Source organism: Equus caballus, chromosome 20 (genome assembly GCF_041296265.1).
Source record: "Equus caballus isolate H_3958 breed thoroughbred chromosome 20, TB-T2T, whole genome shotgun sequence".
Classification (NCBI taxonomy): Eukaryota; Metazoa; Chordata; class Mammalia; order Perissodactyla; family Equidae; genus Equus; species Equus caballus.
Genome location: NC_091703.1, coordinates 672,280 through 689,485, shown reverse-complemented (window position 1 = coordinate 689,485; position 17,206 = coordinate 672,280). Strand labels below are relative to the sequence as shown.

At 51.9% G+C, this 17,206-nt stretch overlaps 1 long non-coding RNA gene across 1 annotated transcript in view; it reads left to right on the top strand.

Annotated features, from left to right (window-relative positions):
* Window positions 1–17,206, top strand: part of LOC138919312 (uncharacterized) — a 144,291-nt gene that overhangs the window by 90,013 nt on the left and 37,072 nt on the right. The window contains exons 19-21 of the long non-coding RNA XR_011429421.1: window positions 3,799–4,354; window positions 9,889–10,444; window positions 15,303–15,858. This is a non-coding gene — a long non-coding RNA (uncharacterized lncRNA). The remainder of the gene's footprint in view (window positions 1–3,798; window positions 4,355–9,888; window positions 10,445–15,302; window positions 15,859–17,206) is intronic.

Here is a 17,206-nt window from a genome sequence, read left to right as displayed (position 1 = left end):
AACATCTTCCCTATTCTGCCTGGCAGGAATAGGTGCCTGGCGTATGGTCCCAGAGAAAGGGAGCCATTACCTTGAAAATCCCCCCACTGGGGTTCCTGTAGCAAGGGATGATCGGGGCATCCCTTGAACATCTTCCCTATTCTGCCTGGCAGGAATAGGTGCCTGGTGAATGGTCCCAGAGAAAGGGAGCCATTACCTTGAAAATCCCCCCATTGGGGTTCCTGTAGCAAGGGATGATGGGGGCATCCCTTGAACATCTTCCCTATTCTGCCTGGCAGGAATAGGTGCCTGGCGTATGGTCCCAGGAGAGAAAAGGACAAAGACAGTGAGAAAGAGAAAGACAGTGAGGAATTTTCCGCCAGTCTGGGGGACATTCTACCCAATTGCATCCTGGAGCCATTCTCCCAAGAAGGGGTTCCCATACTCCACCAAAGGTTAGAGTTTGGTACTTCCCTTGAACTGGAGTCCCGAGTGGGACTTTCCTCGCAGTTCAGAGCGTGGTCAGGTGCCAGAGGGAGGGATCCCAATCCAGCCTTAGGAAAAGAAACCTTCCACGGGAGTCTTGGAGATTTGCGGCCGTCCTAATGACTTAAGTGGCCGACCCGCGCCCACGTAAAATTTGTCTATTAGAGATAGAGTCAGGAAGGAATGGATTAATTCATTCTCCATCACCCTGAGGCTTAAGGTACTGAATCTCTTCAAGCTGAATGCCACAATTTGCCCCATAGAGTAGCCATGGGCAGCAAACGTGGATTCATACAGCCATCCAAGAAAGTTCCCGATGGAGCAGTGAATCTAGATCCATCCTTGAAAAAGAGAAAGGCATAAGGAAGAAAAGGGCACTTACCAGAACTCGAGCTCACAAGCCGATAAAGCAAGTCCCCGTACGGGCCACCAGAAATGATGCGGGATCGGTGAGCCGAGGAGTCGAAAGAAAGATTTCTTAGACTCTCAAGATCTGGCAGTAGTGCTCTTTTATTTAGAGAATAGTGAGGAATAGCATGGGGACAGGACCCATGGGCAGGCAGAGCTGGTGTGTGGGGACAAGACCCACGGGCAGTCAGAGCTCCTGCTGCTGCCCCCGCTGGCATGGGGACAGGTCCCATGGGCAGGCAGAGCTAGTGTGTGGGGACAAGACCCACAGGCAGTCAGAGCTCCTGCTGCTGCCGCTGCTGCTGCCCCCGCTGGCATGGGGACAGGACCCATGGGCAGGCAGAGCTGGTGCGTGGGGACAGGACCCACGGGCAGTCAGAGCTCCTGCTGCTGCCGCTGCTGCTGCCCCCGCTGGCATGGGGACAGGACCCATGGGCAGGCAGAGCTGGTGCGTGGGGACAGGACCCACGGGCAGTCAGAGCTCCTGCTGCTGCCCTGAGTTGAGGGTTAGGGCTAATTTTATAAGGCATGGGTACGTGACTTATTTTTACTGGAAAAAAAAAGAAAAGATGATGTAAAAAGTCATTAAATGATTTCAGTGCAGATGGGGTCTGGTTATTGTGCGGTCATATAACTTTAGATACGAATCTGGCCATATAGATCGGCATGCAGGTGAGGATGCCCCAGGCTTCTCTCCCTGGGGCGGTCCTAATTCATACCATAAAAAAAGTCCACTGGGTCGTATAGTTTGGCATGTAGGCCAGGTCACCTTGGGCTTCTCTAGCTGGGGCAGCCTTAATCCACATCAGTAGCCACTCACATTTTTCAAACAAGTTTAAATAAACATGAGAGTACATAGTAGAAACCTGAGTTGAGAATCATAGGTGGGAGGTAAGGAATCTGACAGGTTGCAGTCAAGGTGTCATCCAGGGGTGCCTCTGAAGCTTGACTGAGGCTGGAGGAGTGCCGGGGTCCCGCCCCGGCGGAGTCCAGGTTCCTGAGGGGTGGACGGCGTCGGCACGATGAGTGAGGGGGAAATAAAGGGGACGTGAGACTTGGGTTGGTGTTAGCAAGTCCGACTTTACTGTGCACAAGTGTCGTTTATATATTTTTCAGGATTAGTACAGAAATAGTTCTACAAATATTCTCAGAGAGATAAGGAAATAAAAAACGAGCACAAGAATATTTATTAGCATTCTATTCTATAGAGCATAAGGTTAATGGTAGTCTTCTCCGCAATTAACTGGTGTTTGTTTTCTCTAAGCTAAAGGAGATAGGTACCTAGGCGTCTGTTGTGATTCATGGTAAAGTTAAATCCAAGAGAGAAGGTCCAGGCCTCCGGACAGGACAGCAGTCCGTCTGGTTGCATCCTGGTGGAGCCATCCCTGCCTCCCTCAATCATTTACGCTATTAGTGTAGACGGTTAATGGGAACAAAAGGCGACTCCAGGGTGTCTTATCCACAGGTCTATCTGCATTCTCAGCGGGCAGTTAAACATCTTTACATTTCTGCGCCCTTTAGGGGGTGAAAGCATTCCTTTGTCTTTTAGATTGTGGAGCTAACAGTCCCTTAAGCACACTGCCAGAGAAAGTATCACTTTGTTAGTAAAGTAAAGGGCTGAAAAGCTAAGCTAAACTATGTAGCTTCAAGAATAAAAAAGAGAAATAAGTACAGACATAACCTTGCTAGAAAGCATGCATATAATTCAGAAAATATCAGGGGTGTCGGCCGGCCATTCTTCACCGAGGGGCATCCCTGCACCCCTCGGCCCTTCTACTCATCAATTATTTATTATTTATTGCTTTTAGGAGAAAACCTCTATAGCATTTTAACAGAAAGCAGAAGGTCAAGAATAATATATAGATACTTCTTGATCATCCAATTAACCAGCAAACTTAGAAGGACCATGCATATATATTTAGACAAAGAACTGGAGGGAGAAGGAAACATTAACCAGATGGAGGCCATAAACCTGATTCGACATCTTATCTGGGCAGGATTCCTTTCTGATTGTCTCAAATGGGACTGTGTGCTCCTCCAATAATTAACTGAAAAATATCTTGAAAGTTACCTGCAGGTGGTCACATTCTCTTATGCTATCTAATTTTCCCAGGAGATAGTGCCTCCCAAGCAGCCACCCAAAGGAGTGAAAACTGGAGGTTAAGAAAGGAAAAGGAATGAAGGGCAATTAGAAGCAGCACAGGTTTCAGAACTATGTGAGGGGCTGGCCGGTTATTCTTCACCAAGGGGCGGCCCTGCACCCCTCAGCGTTAATCGGCTGGTCCCTGTCAAACAGCCAATCAAATGATGTAGCCACGGCTCCCAGCAGAGGAGCTGCTTCCAAGATGACTCACTCACATGACTGGCAAGTCGATGCTGGCTTTTGGCAGGAGGCCTTAGTTCTTCGTCATGTGGCGTCTCCATAGGGCTGCTTGAGTCTCCTTAAGGTTCCACATGGCCACTGACTTCCCCAGCGCAAGTGATCTGAGAGAGAGCAGGGCCAAGCTGCACTGTCTTTAATGATACAGTCTTGGAAGCCACACTCCATCATTCCCACACTTTTCTTGGTGACACAGCTCAGCCCTATTCTGTGTGGAGGGGACAACACAAGGGCGTGACTACCAGGAGGTGAGAATTGTTGGAGGTCAGCTTGGAGGTGGGTGATCATAGAAGTTAATTAATTTAAAAGTGAAGTAATGCATGCCTAGTGGATGGCAAGCAGTTAATTTGTGAACAAGAGAAGGCAAAAGGGAGAGAAATTTTAAAACAGGGGTTGAAATGACTTGTGTGGTTAGCGTGCTAAGGAATCAATACGAAGTTACTGAAAGTATTGCTTAGCAGCTGTTGAAGTTAGACGATGGTATTTTAGACATTTGGATAACTTTTTATTTGAATGTTTTATATGCTATTTTCCCCCCTGCTTAGGATCAGCAAAGTCTCTTCTAAGTGATCAACGAAGACAAATGTTCCAGAAATACCTAGAGGAAAAGCGACTGAAAAAATTGAGAAACCTCAGCGATGACCACTTATAGTGGGTGTTTATAGACATGATAAGCCTATTTTTCTTTCACGAATACCAGCACACCAACCAAAAAAGGTAAATTTAGTATCATAACTTGATATTCAGGAATAGTTCTTAACCAGACTCTTCTTTAAGAGATTATACTTGAGGAATTCCAAGATGGCGCCGTGAGTAGTCCTCTTTGTCTCTCGCCCTTCGAGTCTACAATTATTTGGACACTTATCGCTTGACAAAGGATATCCAGACAGCATCTCAGGACGTCTGAGACACCCACGCGACTATACATCGGAAGGCGGACGGACTTTCCTCCGGGAGGATGTGGAAATAGGTGAAAACTCTCCGACCCCGACGGGCAGCCTAGTACCCGCAAGCGGCTTTCTTCCAACGGACGCCCCCAGAGGATCCACACACATCTAGGGCAGGAGCGAGAACACAACAGAGGAGCGACGGTGGAAACAGGTGACCAGAACCCTACTTAAACCCCCCGCAATTACTCCTAAACGCAGAGGGAAACTTTGGAGTTGCACACCTGAGCCCGCGGGGAGAGTCTCTCCCCGCCATTGGCGGGGAGACCCGGCCTGGTGCTCGGGGCGCCCGGAGGGTCCCAGAGAGAGACACGGAGGGCACGGAGGTCTCCCAGCTGCCGTTGCCCGCCCCGTGGGACTAGGGATTGCCGGAGATCTCGGAGAGGACCGGGGCGGGGGAACTTTCAAAGGCGGGTCCGGCGACCCGGTGGGGAAGCGCCGGAGCTCCGCCAGGCAGCAGACAAAACTCTCAGTCTGCCGGTAGCAGAGGGGCCACGCTGAGCACTCAGGGCTCCCGGCAGAGGCCCGGAGAGAAGCCCAGAGGGCGGGGCGACCCCCAGCTGCCGTTGCCCGCCCCGGGGGACTAGGGATTGCCGGAGATCTCGGAGAGGACCGGGGCGGGGGAACTTTCAAAGGCCGGATCGGCGACCCGGAGGGGAAGCGCCGGAGCTCCGCCAGGCAGCAGACAAAACTCTCAGTCTGCCGGTAGCAGAGGGGCCACGCTGAGCACTCAGGGCTCCCGGCAGAGGCCCGGAGAGAAGCCCAGAGGGCGGGGCGACCCCCAGCTGCCGTTGCCCGCCCCGGGGGACTAGGGATTGCCGGAGATCTCGGAGAGGACCGGGGCGGGGGAACTTTCAAAGGCCGGATCGGCCACCCGGAGGGGAAGCGCCGGAGCTCCGCCAGGCAGCAGACAAAACTCTCTGTCTGCCGGTAGCAGAGGGGCCACGCTGAGCACTCAGGGCTCCCGGCAGAGGCCCGGACAGAAGCCCAGAGCGCGGGGCGACCCCCAGCTGCCGTTGCCCGCCCCGTGGGACTAGGGATTGCCGGAGATCTCGGAGAGGACCGGGGCGGGGGAACTTTCAAAGGCCGGATCGGCGACCCGGAGGGGAAGTGCCGGAGCTCCCCCAGGCAGCAGACAAAACTGTCTGTCTGCCGGTAGCAGAGGGGCCACGCTGAGCACTCAGGGCTCCCGGCAGAGGCCCGGAGAGAAGCCCAGAGCGCGGGGCGACCCCCAGCTGCCGTTGCCCGCCCCGTGGGACTAGGGATTGCCGGAGATCTCGGAGAGGACCGGGGTGGGGGAACTTTCAAAGGCGGGTCCGGCGACCCGGAGGGGAAGCGCCGGAGCTCCGCCAGGCAGCAGACAAAAATCTCTGTCTGCCGGTAGCAGAGGGGCCACGCTGAGCATTCAGAGCTCCCGGCAGAGGCCCGGAGAGAAGCCCAGAGGGCGGGGCGACCCCCAGCTGCCGTTGCCCACCCGGTGAGGCTAGGGATTGCCGGAGATCTCGGAGAGGACTGGGGCTGGAGAGAGTTCCAGAGACCCAGCTTAGTAGCCTAGGGGGAAGCCCTACAGGCTCACAGAAGCCTTAGGGAAAGCCTCTGCACAGCACCAGTAGAAGGCACCCAGCCGCCAGCCACAAGGCTGGAAGACCCCAGGGCAAAAGCAGCATAGCTAGGTGTACTAACCACAGACTGTAGAAGATGCCCCCCAATGGAGTTCCTGTAGCAAGGGATGATGGGGGCATCCCTTGAACATCTTCCCTATTCTGCCTGACAGTAATAGGTGCCTGGCGTATGGTCCCCAGGAGAGAAAAGGAGAAAGAAAAGGAGCCATTACCTTGAAAATCCCCCCACTGGGGTTCCTGTAGCAAGGGATGATGGGGGCATCCCTTGAACATCTTCCCTATTCTGCCTGGCAGGAATAGGTGCCTGGCGTATGGTCCCAGAGAAAGGGAGCCATTACCTTGAAAATCCCCCCACTGGGGTTCCTGTAGCAAGGGATGATCGGGGCATCCCTTGAACATCTTCCCTATTCTGCCTGGCAGGAATAGGTGCCTGGTGAATGGTCCCAGAGAAAGGGAGCCATTACCTTGAAAATCCCCCCATTGGGGTTCCTGTAGCAAGGGATGATGGGGGCATCCCTTGAACATCTTCCCTATTCTGCCTGGCAGGAATAGGTGCCTGGCGTATGGTCCCAGGAGAGAAAAGGACAAAGACAGTGAGAAAGAGAAAGACAGTGAGGAATTTTCCGCCAGTCTGGGGGACATTCTACCCAATTGCATCCTGGAGCCATTCTCCCAAGAAGGGGTTCCCATACTCCACCAAAGGTTAGAGTTTGGTACTTCCCTTGAACTGGAGTCCCGAGTGGGACTTTCCTCGCAGTTCAGAGCGTGGTCAGGTGCCAGAGGGAGGGATCCCAATCCAGCCTTAGGAAAAGAAACCTTCCACGGGAGTCTTGGAGATTTGCGGCCGTCCTAATGACTTAAGTGGCCGACCCGCGCCCACGTAAAATTTGTCTATTAGAGATAGAGTCAGGAAGGAATGGATTAATTCATTCTCCATCACCCTGAGGCTTAAGGTACTGAATCTCTTCAAGCTGAATGCCACAATTTGCCCCATAGAGTAGCCATGGGCAGCAAACGTGGATTCATACAGCCATCCAAGAAAGTTCCCGATGGAGCAGTGAATCTAGATCCATCCTTGAAAAAGAGAAAGGCATAAGGAAGAAAAGGGCACTTACCAGAACTCGAGCTCACAAGCCGATAAAGCAAGTCCCCGTACGGGCCACCAGAAATGATGCGGGATCGGTGAGCCGAGGAGTCGAAAGAAAGATTTCTTAGACTCTCAAGATCTGGCAGTAGTGCTCTTTTATTTAGAGAATAGTGAGGAATAGCATGGGGACAGGACCCATGGGCAGGCAGAGCTGGTGTGTGGGGACAAGACCCACGGGCAGTCAGAGCTCCTGCTGCTGCCCCCGCTGGCATGGGGACAGGTCCCATGGGCAGGCAGAGCTAGTGTGTGGGGACAAGACCCACAGGCAGTCAGAGCTCCTGCTGCTGCCGCTGCTGCTGCCCCCGCTGGCATGGGGACAGGACCCATGGGCAGGCAGAGCTGGTGCGTGGGGACAGGACCCACGGGCAGTCAGAGCTCCTGCTGCTGCCACTGCTGCTGCCCCCGCTGGCATGGGGACAGGACCCATGGGCAGGCAGAGCTGGTGCGTGGGGACAGGACCCACGGGCAGTCAGAGCTCCTGCTGCTGCCCTGAGTTGAGGGTTAGGGCTAATTTTATAAGGCATGGGTACGTGACTTATTTTTACTGGAAAAAAAAAGAAAAGATGATGTAAAAAGTCATTAAATGATTTCAGTGCAGATGGGGTCTGGTTATTGTGCGGTCATATAACTTTAGATACGAATCTGGCCATATAGATCGGCATGCAGGTGAGGATGCCCCAGGCTTCTCTCCCTGGGGCGGTCCTAATTCATACCATAAAAAAAGTCCACTGGGTCGTATAGTTTGGCATGTAGGCCAGGTCACCTTGGGCTTCTCTAGCTGGGGCAGCCTTAATCCACATCAGTAGCCACTCACATTTTTCAAACAAGTTTAAATAAACATGAGAGTACATAGTAGAAACCTGAGTTGAGAATCATAGGTGGGAGGTAAGGAATCTGACAGGTTGCAGTCAAGGTGTCATCCAGGGGTGCCTCTGAAGCTTGACTGAGGCTGGAGGAGTGCCGGGGTCCCGCCCCGGCGGAGTCCAGGTTCCTGAGGGGTGGACGGCGTCGGCACGATGAGTGAGGGGGAAATAAAGGGGACGTGAGACTTGGGTTGGTGTTAGCAAGTCCGACTTTACTGTGCACAAGTGTCGTTTATATATTTTTCAGGATTAGTACAGAAATAGTTCTACAAATATTCTCAGAGAGATAAGGAAATAAAAAACGAGCACAAGAATATTTATTAGCATTCTATTCTATAGAGCATAAGGTTAATGGTAGTCTTCTCCGCAATTAACTGGTGTTTGTTTTCTCTAAGCTAAAGGAGATAGGTACCTAGGCGTCTGTTGTGATTCATGGTAAAGTTAAATCCAAGAGAGAAGGTCCAGGCCTCCGGACAGGACAGCAGTCCGTCTGGTTGCATCCTGGTGGAGCCATCCCTGCCTCCCTCAATCATTTACGCTATTAGTGTAGACGGTTAATGGGAACAAAAGGCGACTCCAGGGTGTCTTATCCACAGGGCTATCTGCATTCTCAGCGGGCAGTTAAACATCTTTACATTTCTGCGCCCTTTAGGGGGTGAAAGCATTCCTTTGTCTTTTAGATTGTGGAGCTAACAGTCCCTTAAGCACACTGCCAGAGAAAGTATCACTTTGTTAGTAAAGTAAAGGGCTGAAAAGCTAAGCTAAACTATGTAGCTTCAAGAATAAAAAAGAGAAATAAGTACAGACATAACCTTGCTAGAAAGCATGCATATAATTCAGAAAATATCAGGGGTGTCGGCCGGCCATTCTTCACCGAGGGGCATCCCTGCACCCCTCGGCCCTTCTACTCATCAATTATTTATTATTTATTGCTTTTAGGAGAAAACCTCTATAGCATTTTAACAGAAAGCAGAAGGTCAAGAATAATATATAGATACTTCTTGATCATCCAATTAACCAGCAAACTTAGAAGGACCATGCATATATATTTAGACAAAGAACTGGAGGGAGAAGGAAACATTAACCAGATGGAGGCCATAAACCTGATTCGACATCTTATCTGGGCAGGATTCCTTTCTGATTGTCTCAAATGGGACTGTGTGCTCCTCCAATAATTAACTGAAAAATATCTTGAAAGTTACCTGCAGGTGGTCACATTCTCTTATGCTATCTAATTTTCCCAGGAGATAGTGCCTCCCAAGCAGCCACCCAAAGGAGTGAAAACTGGAGGTTAAGAAAGGAAAAGGAATGAAGGGCAATTAGAAGCAGCACAGGTTTCAGAACTATGTGAGGGGCTGGCCGGTTATTCTTCACCAAGGGGCGGCCCTGCACCCCTCAGCGTTAATCGGCTGGTCCCTGTCAAACAGCCAATCAAATGATGTAGCCACGGCTCCCAGCAGAGGAGCTGCTTCCAAGATGACTCACTCACATGACTGGCAAGTCGATGCTGGCTTTTGGCAGGAGGCCTTAGTTCTTCGTCATGTGGCGTCTCCATAGGGCTGCTTGAGTCTCCTTAAGGTTCCACATGGCCACTGACTTCCCCAGCGCAAGTGATCTGAGAGAGAGCAGGGCCAAGCTGCACTGTCTTTAATGATACAGTCTTGGAAGCCACACTCCATCATTCCCACACTTTTCTTGGTGACACAGCTCAGCCCTATTCTGTGTGGAGGGGACAACACAAGGGCGTGACTACCAGGAGGTGAGAATTGTTGGAGGTCAGCTTGGAGGTGGGTGATCATAGAAGTTAATTAATTTAAAAGTGAAGTAATGCATGCCTAGTGGATGGCAAGCAGTTAATTTGTGAACAAGAGAAGGCAAAAGGGAGAGAAATTTTAAAACAGGGGTTGAAATGACTTGTGTGGTTAGCGTGCTAAGGAATCAATACGAAGTTACTGAAAGTATTGCTTAGCAGCTGTTGAAGTTAGACAATGGTATTTTAGACATTTGGATAACTTTTTATTTGAATGTTTTATATGCTATTTTCCCCCCTGCTTAGGATCAGCAAAGTCTCTTCTAAGTGATCAACGAAGACAAATGTTCCAGAAATACCTAGAGGAAAAGCGACTGAAAAAATTGAGAAACCTCAGCGATGACCACTTATAGTGGGTGTTTATAGACATGATAAGCCTATTTTTCTTTCACGAATACCAGCACACCAACCAAAAAAGGTAAATTTAGTATCATAACTTGATATTCAGGAATAGTTCTTAACCAGACTCTTCTTTAAGAGATTATACTTGAGGAATTCCAAGATGGCGCCGTGAGTAGTCCTCTTTGTCTCTCGCCCTTCGAGTCTACAATTATTTGGACACTTATCGCTTGACAAAGGATATCCAGACAGCATCTCAGGACGTCTGAGACACCCACGCGACTATACATCGGAAGGCGGACGGACTTTCCTCCGGGAGGATGTGGAAATAGGTGAAAACTCTCCGACCCCGACGGGCAGCCTAGTACCCGCAAGCGGCTTTCTTCCAACGGACGCCCCCAGAGGATCCACACACATCTAGGGCAGGAGCGAGAACACAACAGAGGAGCGACGGTGGAAACAGGTGACCAGAACCCTACTTAAACCCCCCGCAATTACTCCTAAACGCAGAGGGAAACTTTGGAGTTGCACACCTGAGCCCGCGGGGAGAGTCTCTCCCCGCCATTGGCGGGGAGACCCGGCCTGGTGCTCGGGGCGCCCGGAGGGTCCCAGAGAGAGACACGGAGGGCACGGAGGTCTGCAGCTGCCGTTGCCCGCCCCGTGGGACTAGGGATTGCCGGAGATCTCGGAGAGGACCGGGGCGGGGGAACTTTCAAAGGCGGGTCCGGCGACCCGGTGGGGAAGCGCCGGAGCTCCGCCAGGCAGCAGACAAAACTCTCAGTCTGCCGGTAGCAGAGGGGCCACGCTGAGCACTCAGGGCTCCCGGCAGAGGCCTGGAGAGAAGCCCAGAGGGCGGGGCGACCCCCAGCTGCCGTTGCCCGCCCCGTGGGACTAGGGATTGCCGGAGATCTCGGAGAGGACCGGGGCGGGGGAACTTTCAAAGGCCGGATCGGCGACCCGGAGGGGAAGCGCCGGAGCTCCGCCAGGCAGCAGACAAAACTCTCTGTCTGCCGGTAGCAGAGGGGCCACGCTGAGCACTCAGGGCTCCCGGCAGAGGCCCGGACAGAAGCCCAGAGGGCGGGGCGACCCCCAACTGCCGTTGCCCACCCGGTGAGGCTAGGGATTGCCGGAGATCTCGGAGAGGACTGGGGCTGGAGAGAGTTCCAGAGACCCAGCTTAGTAGCCTAGGGGGAAGCCCTACAGGCTCACAGAAGCCTTAGGGAAAGCCTCTGCACAGCACCAGTAGAAGGCACCCAGCCGCCAGCCACAAGGCTGGAAGACCCCAGGGCAAAAGCAGCATAGCTAGGTGTACTAACCACAGACTGTAGAAGATGCCCCCCAATGGAGTTCCTGTAGCAAGGGATGATGGGGGCATCCCTTGAACATCTTCCCTATTCTGCCTGACAGTAATAGGTGCCTGGCGTATGGTCCCCAGGAGAGAAAAGGAGAAAGAAAAGGAGCCATTACCTTGAAAATCCCCCCACTGGGGTTCCTGTAGCAAGGGATGATGGGGGCATCCCTTGAACATCTTCCCTATTCTGCCTGGCAGGAATAGGTGCCTGGCGTATGGTCCCAGAGAAAGGGAGCCATTACCTTGAAAATCCCCCCACTGGGGTTCCTGTAGCAAGGGATGATCGGGGCATCCCTTGAACATCTTCCCTATTCTGCCTGGCAGGAATAGGTGCCTGGTGAATGGTCCCAGAGAAAGGGAGCCATTACCTTGAAAATCCCCCCATTGGGGTTCCTGTAGCAAGGGATGATGGGGGCATCCCTTGAACATCTTCCCTATTCTGCCTGGCAGGAATAGGTGCCTGGCGTATGGTCCCAGGAGAGAAAAGGACAAAGACAGTGAGAAAGAGAAAGACAGTGAGGAATTTTCCGCCAGTCTGGGGGACATTCTACCCAATTGCATCCTGGAGCCATTCTCCCAAGAAGGGGTTCCCATACTCCACCAAAGGTTAGAGTTTGGTACTTCCCTTGAACTGGAGTCCCGAGTGGGACTTTCCTCGCAGTTCAGAGCGTGGTCAGGTGCCAGAGGGAGGGATCCCAATCCAGCCTTAGGAAAAGAAACCTTCCACGGGAGTCTTGGAGATTTGCGGCCGTCCTAATGACTTAAGTGGCCGACCCGCGCCCACGTAAAATTTGTCTATTAGAGATAGAGTCAGGAAGGAATGGATTAATTCATTCTCCATCACCCTGAGGCTTAAGGTACTGAATCTCTTCAAGCTGAATGCCACAATTTGCCCCATAGAGTAGCCATGGGCAGCAAACGTGGATTCATACAGCCATCCAAGAAAGTTCCCGATGGAGCAGTGAATCTAGATCCATCCTTGAAAAAGAGAAAGGCATAAGGAAGAAAAGGGCACTTACCAGAACTCGAGCTCACAAGCCGATAAAGCAAGTCCCCGTACGGGCCACCAGAAATGATGCGGGATCGGTGAGCCGAGGAGTCGAAAGAAAGATTTCTTAGACTCTCAAGATCTGGCAGTAGTGCTCTTTTATTTAGAGAATAGTGAGGAATAGCATGGGGACAGGACCCATGGGCAGGCAGAGCTGGTGTGTGGGGACAAGACCCACGGGCAGTCAGAGCTCCTGCTGCTGCCCCCGCTGGCATGGGGACAGGTCCCATGGGCAGGCAGAGCTAGTGTGTGGGGACAAGACCCACAGGCAGTCAGAGCTCCTGCTGCTGCCGCTGCTGCTGCCCCCGCTGGCATGGGGACAGGACCCATGGGCAGGCAGAGCTGGTGCGTGGGGACAGGACCCACGGGCAGTCAGAGCTCCTGCTGCTGCCGCTGCTGCTGCCCCCGCTGGCATGGGGACAGGACCCATGGGCAGGCAGAGCTGGTGCGTGGGGACAGGACCCACGGGCAGTCAGAGCTCCTGCTGCTGCCCTGAGTTGAGGGTTAGGGCTAATTTTATAAGGCATGGGTACGTGACTTATTTTTACTGGAAAAAAAAAGAAAAGGTGATGTAAAAAGTCATTAAATGATTTCAGTGCAGATGGGGTCTGGTTATTGTGCGGTCATATAACTTTAGATACGAATCTGGCCATATAGATCGGCATGCAGGTGAGGATGCCCCAGGCTTCTCTCCCTGGGGCGGTCCTAATTCATACCATAAAAAAAGTCCACTGGGTCGTATAGTTTGGCATGTAGGCCAGGTCACCTTGGGCTTCTCTAGCTGGGGCAGCCTTAATCCACATCAGTAGCCACTCACATTTTTCAAACAAGTTTAAATAAACATGAGAGTACATAGTAGAAACCTGAGTTGAGAATCATAGGTGGGAGGTAAGGAATCTGACAGGTTGCAGTCAAGGTGTCATCCAGGGGTGCCTCTGAAGCTTGACTGAGGCTGGAGGAGTGCCGGGGTCCCGCCCCGGCGGAGTCCAGGTTCCTGAGGGGTGGACGGCGTCGGCACGATGAGTGAGGGGGAAATAAAGGGGACGTGAGACTTGGGTTGGTGTTAGCAAGTCCGACTTTACTGTGCACAAGTGTCGTTTATATATTTTTCAGGATTAGTACAGAAATAGTTCTACAAATATTCTCAGAGAGATAAGGAAATAAAAAACGAGCACAAGAATATTTATTAGCATTCTATTCTATAGAGCATAAGGTTAATGGTAGTCTTCTCCGCAATTAACTGGTGTTTGTTTTCTCTAAGCTAAAGGAGATAGGTACCTAGGCGTCTGTTGTGATTCATGGTAAAGTTAAATCCAAGAGAGAAGGTCCAGGCCTCCGGACAGGACAGCAGTCCGTCTGGTTGCATCCTGGTGGAGCCATCCCTGCCTCCCTCAATCATTTACGCTATTAGTGTAGACGGTTAATGGGAACAAAAGGCGACTCCAGGGTGTCTTATCCACAGGGCTATCTGCATTCTCAGCGGGCAGTTAAACATCTTTACATTTCTGCGCCCTTTAGGGGGTGAAAGCATTCCTTTGTCTTTTAGATTGTGGAGCTAACAGTCCCTTAAGCACACTGCCAGAGAAAGTATCACTTTGTTAGTAAAGTAAAGGGCTGAAAAGCTAAGCTAAACTATGTAGCTTCAAGAATAAAAAAGAGAAATAAGTACAGACATAACCTTGCTAGAAAGCATGCATATAATTCAGAAAATATCAGGGGTGTCGGCCGGCCATTCTTCACCGAGGGGCATCCCTGCACCCCTCGGCCCTTCTACTCATCAATTATTTATTATTTATTGCTTTTAGGAGAAAACCTCTATAGCATTTCAACAGAAAGCAGAAGGTCAAGAATAATATATAGATACTTCTTGATCATCCAATTAACCAGCAAACTTAGAAGGACCATGCATATATATTTAGACAAAGAACTGGAGGGAGAAGGAAACATTAACCAGATGGAGGCCATAAACCTGATTCGACATCTTATCTGGGCAGGATTCCTTTCTGATTGTCTCAAATGGGACTGTGTGCTCCTCCAATAATTAACTGAAAAATATCTTGAAAGTTACCTGCAGGTGGTCACATTCTCTTATGCTATCTAATTTTCCCAGGAGATAGTGCCTCCCAAGCAGCCACCCAAAGGAGTGAAAACTGGAGGTTAAGAAAGGAAAAGGAATGAAGGGCAATTAGAAGCAGCACAGGTTTCAGAACTATGTGAGGGGCTGGCCGGTTATTCTTCACCAAGGGGCGGCCCTGCACCCCTCAGCGTTAATCGGCTGGTCCCTGTCAAACAGCCAATCAAATGATGTAGCCACGGCTCCCAGCAGAGGAGCTGCTTCCAAGATGACTCACTCACATGACTGGCAAGTCGATGCTGGCTTTTGGCAGGAGGCCTTAGTTCTTCGTCATGTGGCGTCTCCATAGGGCTGCTTGAGTCTCCTTAAGGTTCCACATGGCCACTGACTTCCCCAGCGCAAGTGATCTGAGAGAGAGCAGGGCCAAGCTGCACTGTCTTTAATGATACAGTCTTGGAAGCCACACTCCATCATTCCCACACTTTTCTTGGTGACACAGCTCAGCCCTATTCTGTGTGGAGGGGACAACACAAGGGCGTGACTACCAGGAGGTGAGAATTGTTGGAGGTCAGCTTGGAGGTGGGTGATCATAGAAGTTAATTAATTTAAAAGTGAAGTAATGCATGCCTAGTGGATGGCAAGCAGTTAATTTGTGAACAAGAGAAGGCAAAAGGGAGAGAAATTTTAAAACAGGGGTTGAAATGACTTGTGTGGTTAGCGTGCTAAGGAATCAATACGAAGTTACTGAAAGTATTGCTTAGCAGCTGTTGAAGTTAGACAATGGTATTTTAGACATTTGGATAACTTTTTATTTGAATGTTTTATATGCTATTTTCCCCCCTGCTTAGGATCAGCAAAGTCTCTTCTAAGTGATCAACGAAGACAAATGTTCCAGAAATACCTAGAGGAAAAGCGACTGAAAAAATTGAGAAACCTCAGCGATGACCACTTATAGTGGGTGTTTATAGACATGATAAGCCTATTTTTCTTTCACGAATACCAGCACACCAACCAAAAAAGGTAAATTTAGTATCATAACTTGATATTCAGGAATAGTTCTTAACCAGACTCTTCTTTAAGAGATTATACTTGAGGAATTCCAAGATGGCGCCGTGAGTAGTCCTCTTTGTCTCTCGCCCTTCGAGTCTACAATTATTTGGACACTTATCGCTTGACAAAGGATATCCAGACAGCATCTCAGGACGTCTGAGACACCCACGCGACTATACATCGGAAGGCGGACGGACTTTCCTCCGGGAGGATGTGGAAATAGGTGAAAACTCTCCGACCCCGACGGGCAGCCTAGTACCCGCAAGCGGCTTTCTTCCAACGGACGCCCCCAGAGGATCCACACACATCTAGGGCAGGAGCGAGAACACAACAGAGGAGCGACGGTGGAAACAGGTGACCAGAACCCTACTTAAACCCCCCGCAATTACTCCTAAACGCAGAGGGAAACTTTGGAGTTGCACACCTGAGCCCGCGGGGAGAGTCTCTCCCCGCCATTGGCGGGGAGACCCGGCCTGGTGCTCGGGGCGCCCGGAGGGTCCCAGAGAGAGACACGGAGGGCACGGAGGTCTCCCAGCTGCCGTTGCCCGCCCCGTGGGACTAGGGATTGCCGGAGATCTCGGAGAGGACCGGGGCGGGGGAACTTTCAAAGGCGGGTCCGGCGACCCGGTGGGGAAGCGCCGGAGCTCCGCCAGGCAGCAGACAAAACTCTCAGTCTGCCGGTAGCAGAGGGGCCACGCTGAGCACTCAGGGCTCCCGGCAGAGGCCTGGAGAGAAGCCCAGAGGGCGGGGCGACCCCCAGCTGCCGTTGCCCGCCCCGTGGGACTAGGGATTGCCGGAGATCTCGGAGAGGACCGGGGCGGGGGAACTTTCAAAGGCCGGATCGGCGACCCGGAGGGGAAGCGCCGGAGCTCCGCCAGGCAGCAGACAAAACTCTCTGTCTGCCGGTAGCAGAGGGGCCACGCTGAGCACTCAGGGCTCCCGGCAGAGGCCCGGACAGAAGCCCAGAGGGCGGGGCGACCCCCAACTGCCGTTGCCCACCCGGTGAGGCTAGGGATTGCCGGAGATCTCGGAGAGGACTGGGGCTGGAGAGAGTTCCAGAGACCCAGCTTAGTAGCCTAGGGGGAAGCCCTACAGGCTCACAGAAGCCTTAGGGAAAGCCTCTGCACAGCACCAGTAGAAGGCACCCAGCCGCCAGCCACAAGGCTGGAAGACCCCAGGGCAAAAGCAGCATAGCTAGGTGTACTAACCACAGACTGTAGAAGATGCCCCCCAATGGAGTTCCTGTAGCAAGGGATGATGGGGGCATCCCTTGAACATCTTCCCTATTCTGCCTGACAGTAATAGGTGCCTGGCGTATGGTCCCCAGGAGAGAAAAGGAGAAAGAAAAGGAGCCATTACCTTGAAAATCCCCCCACTGGGGTTCCTGTAGCAAGGGATGATGGGGGCATCCCTTGAACATCTTCCCTATTCTGCCTGGCAGGAATAGGTGCCTGGCGTATGGTCCCAGAGAAAGGGAGCCATTACCTTGAAAATCCCCCCACTGGGGTTCCTGTAGCAAGGGATGATCGGGGCATCCCTTGAACATCTTCCCTATTCTGCCTGGCAGGAATAGGTGCCTGGTGAATGGTCCCAGAGAAAGGGAGCCATTACCTTGAAAATCCCCCCATTGGGGTTCCTGTAGCAAGGGATGATGGGGGCATCCCTTGAACATCTTCCCTATTCTGCCTGGCAGGAATAGGTG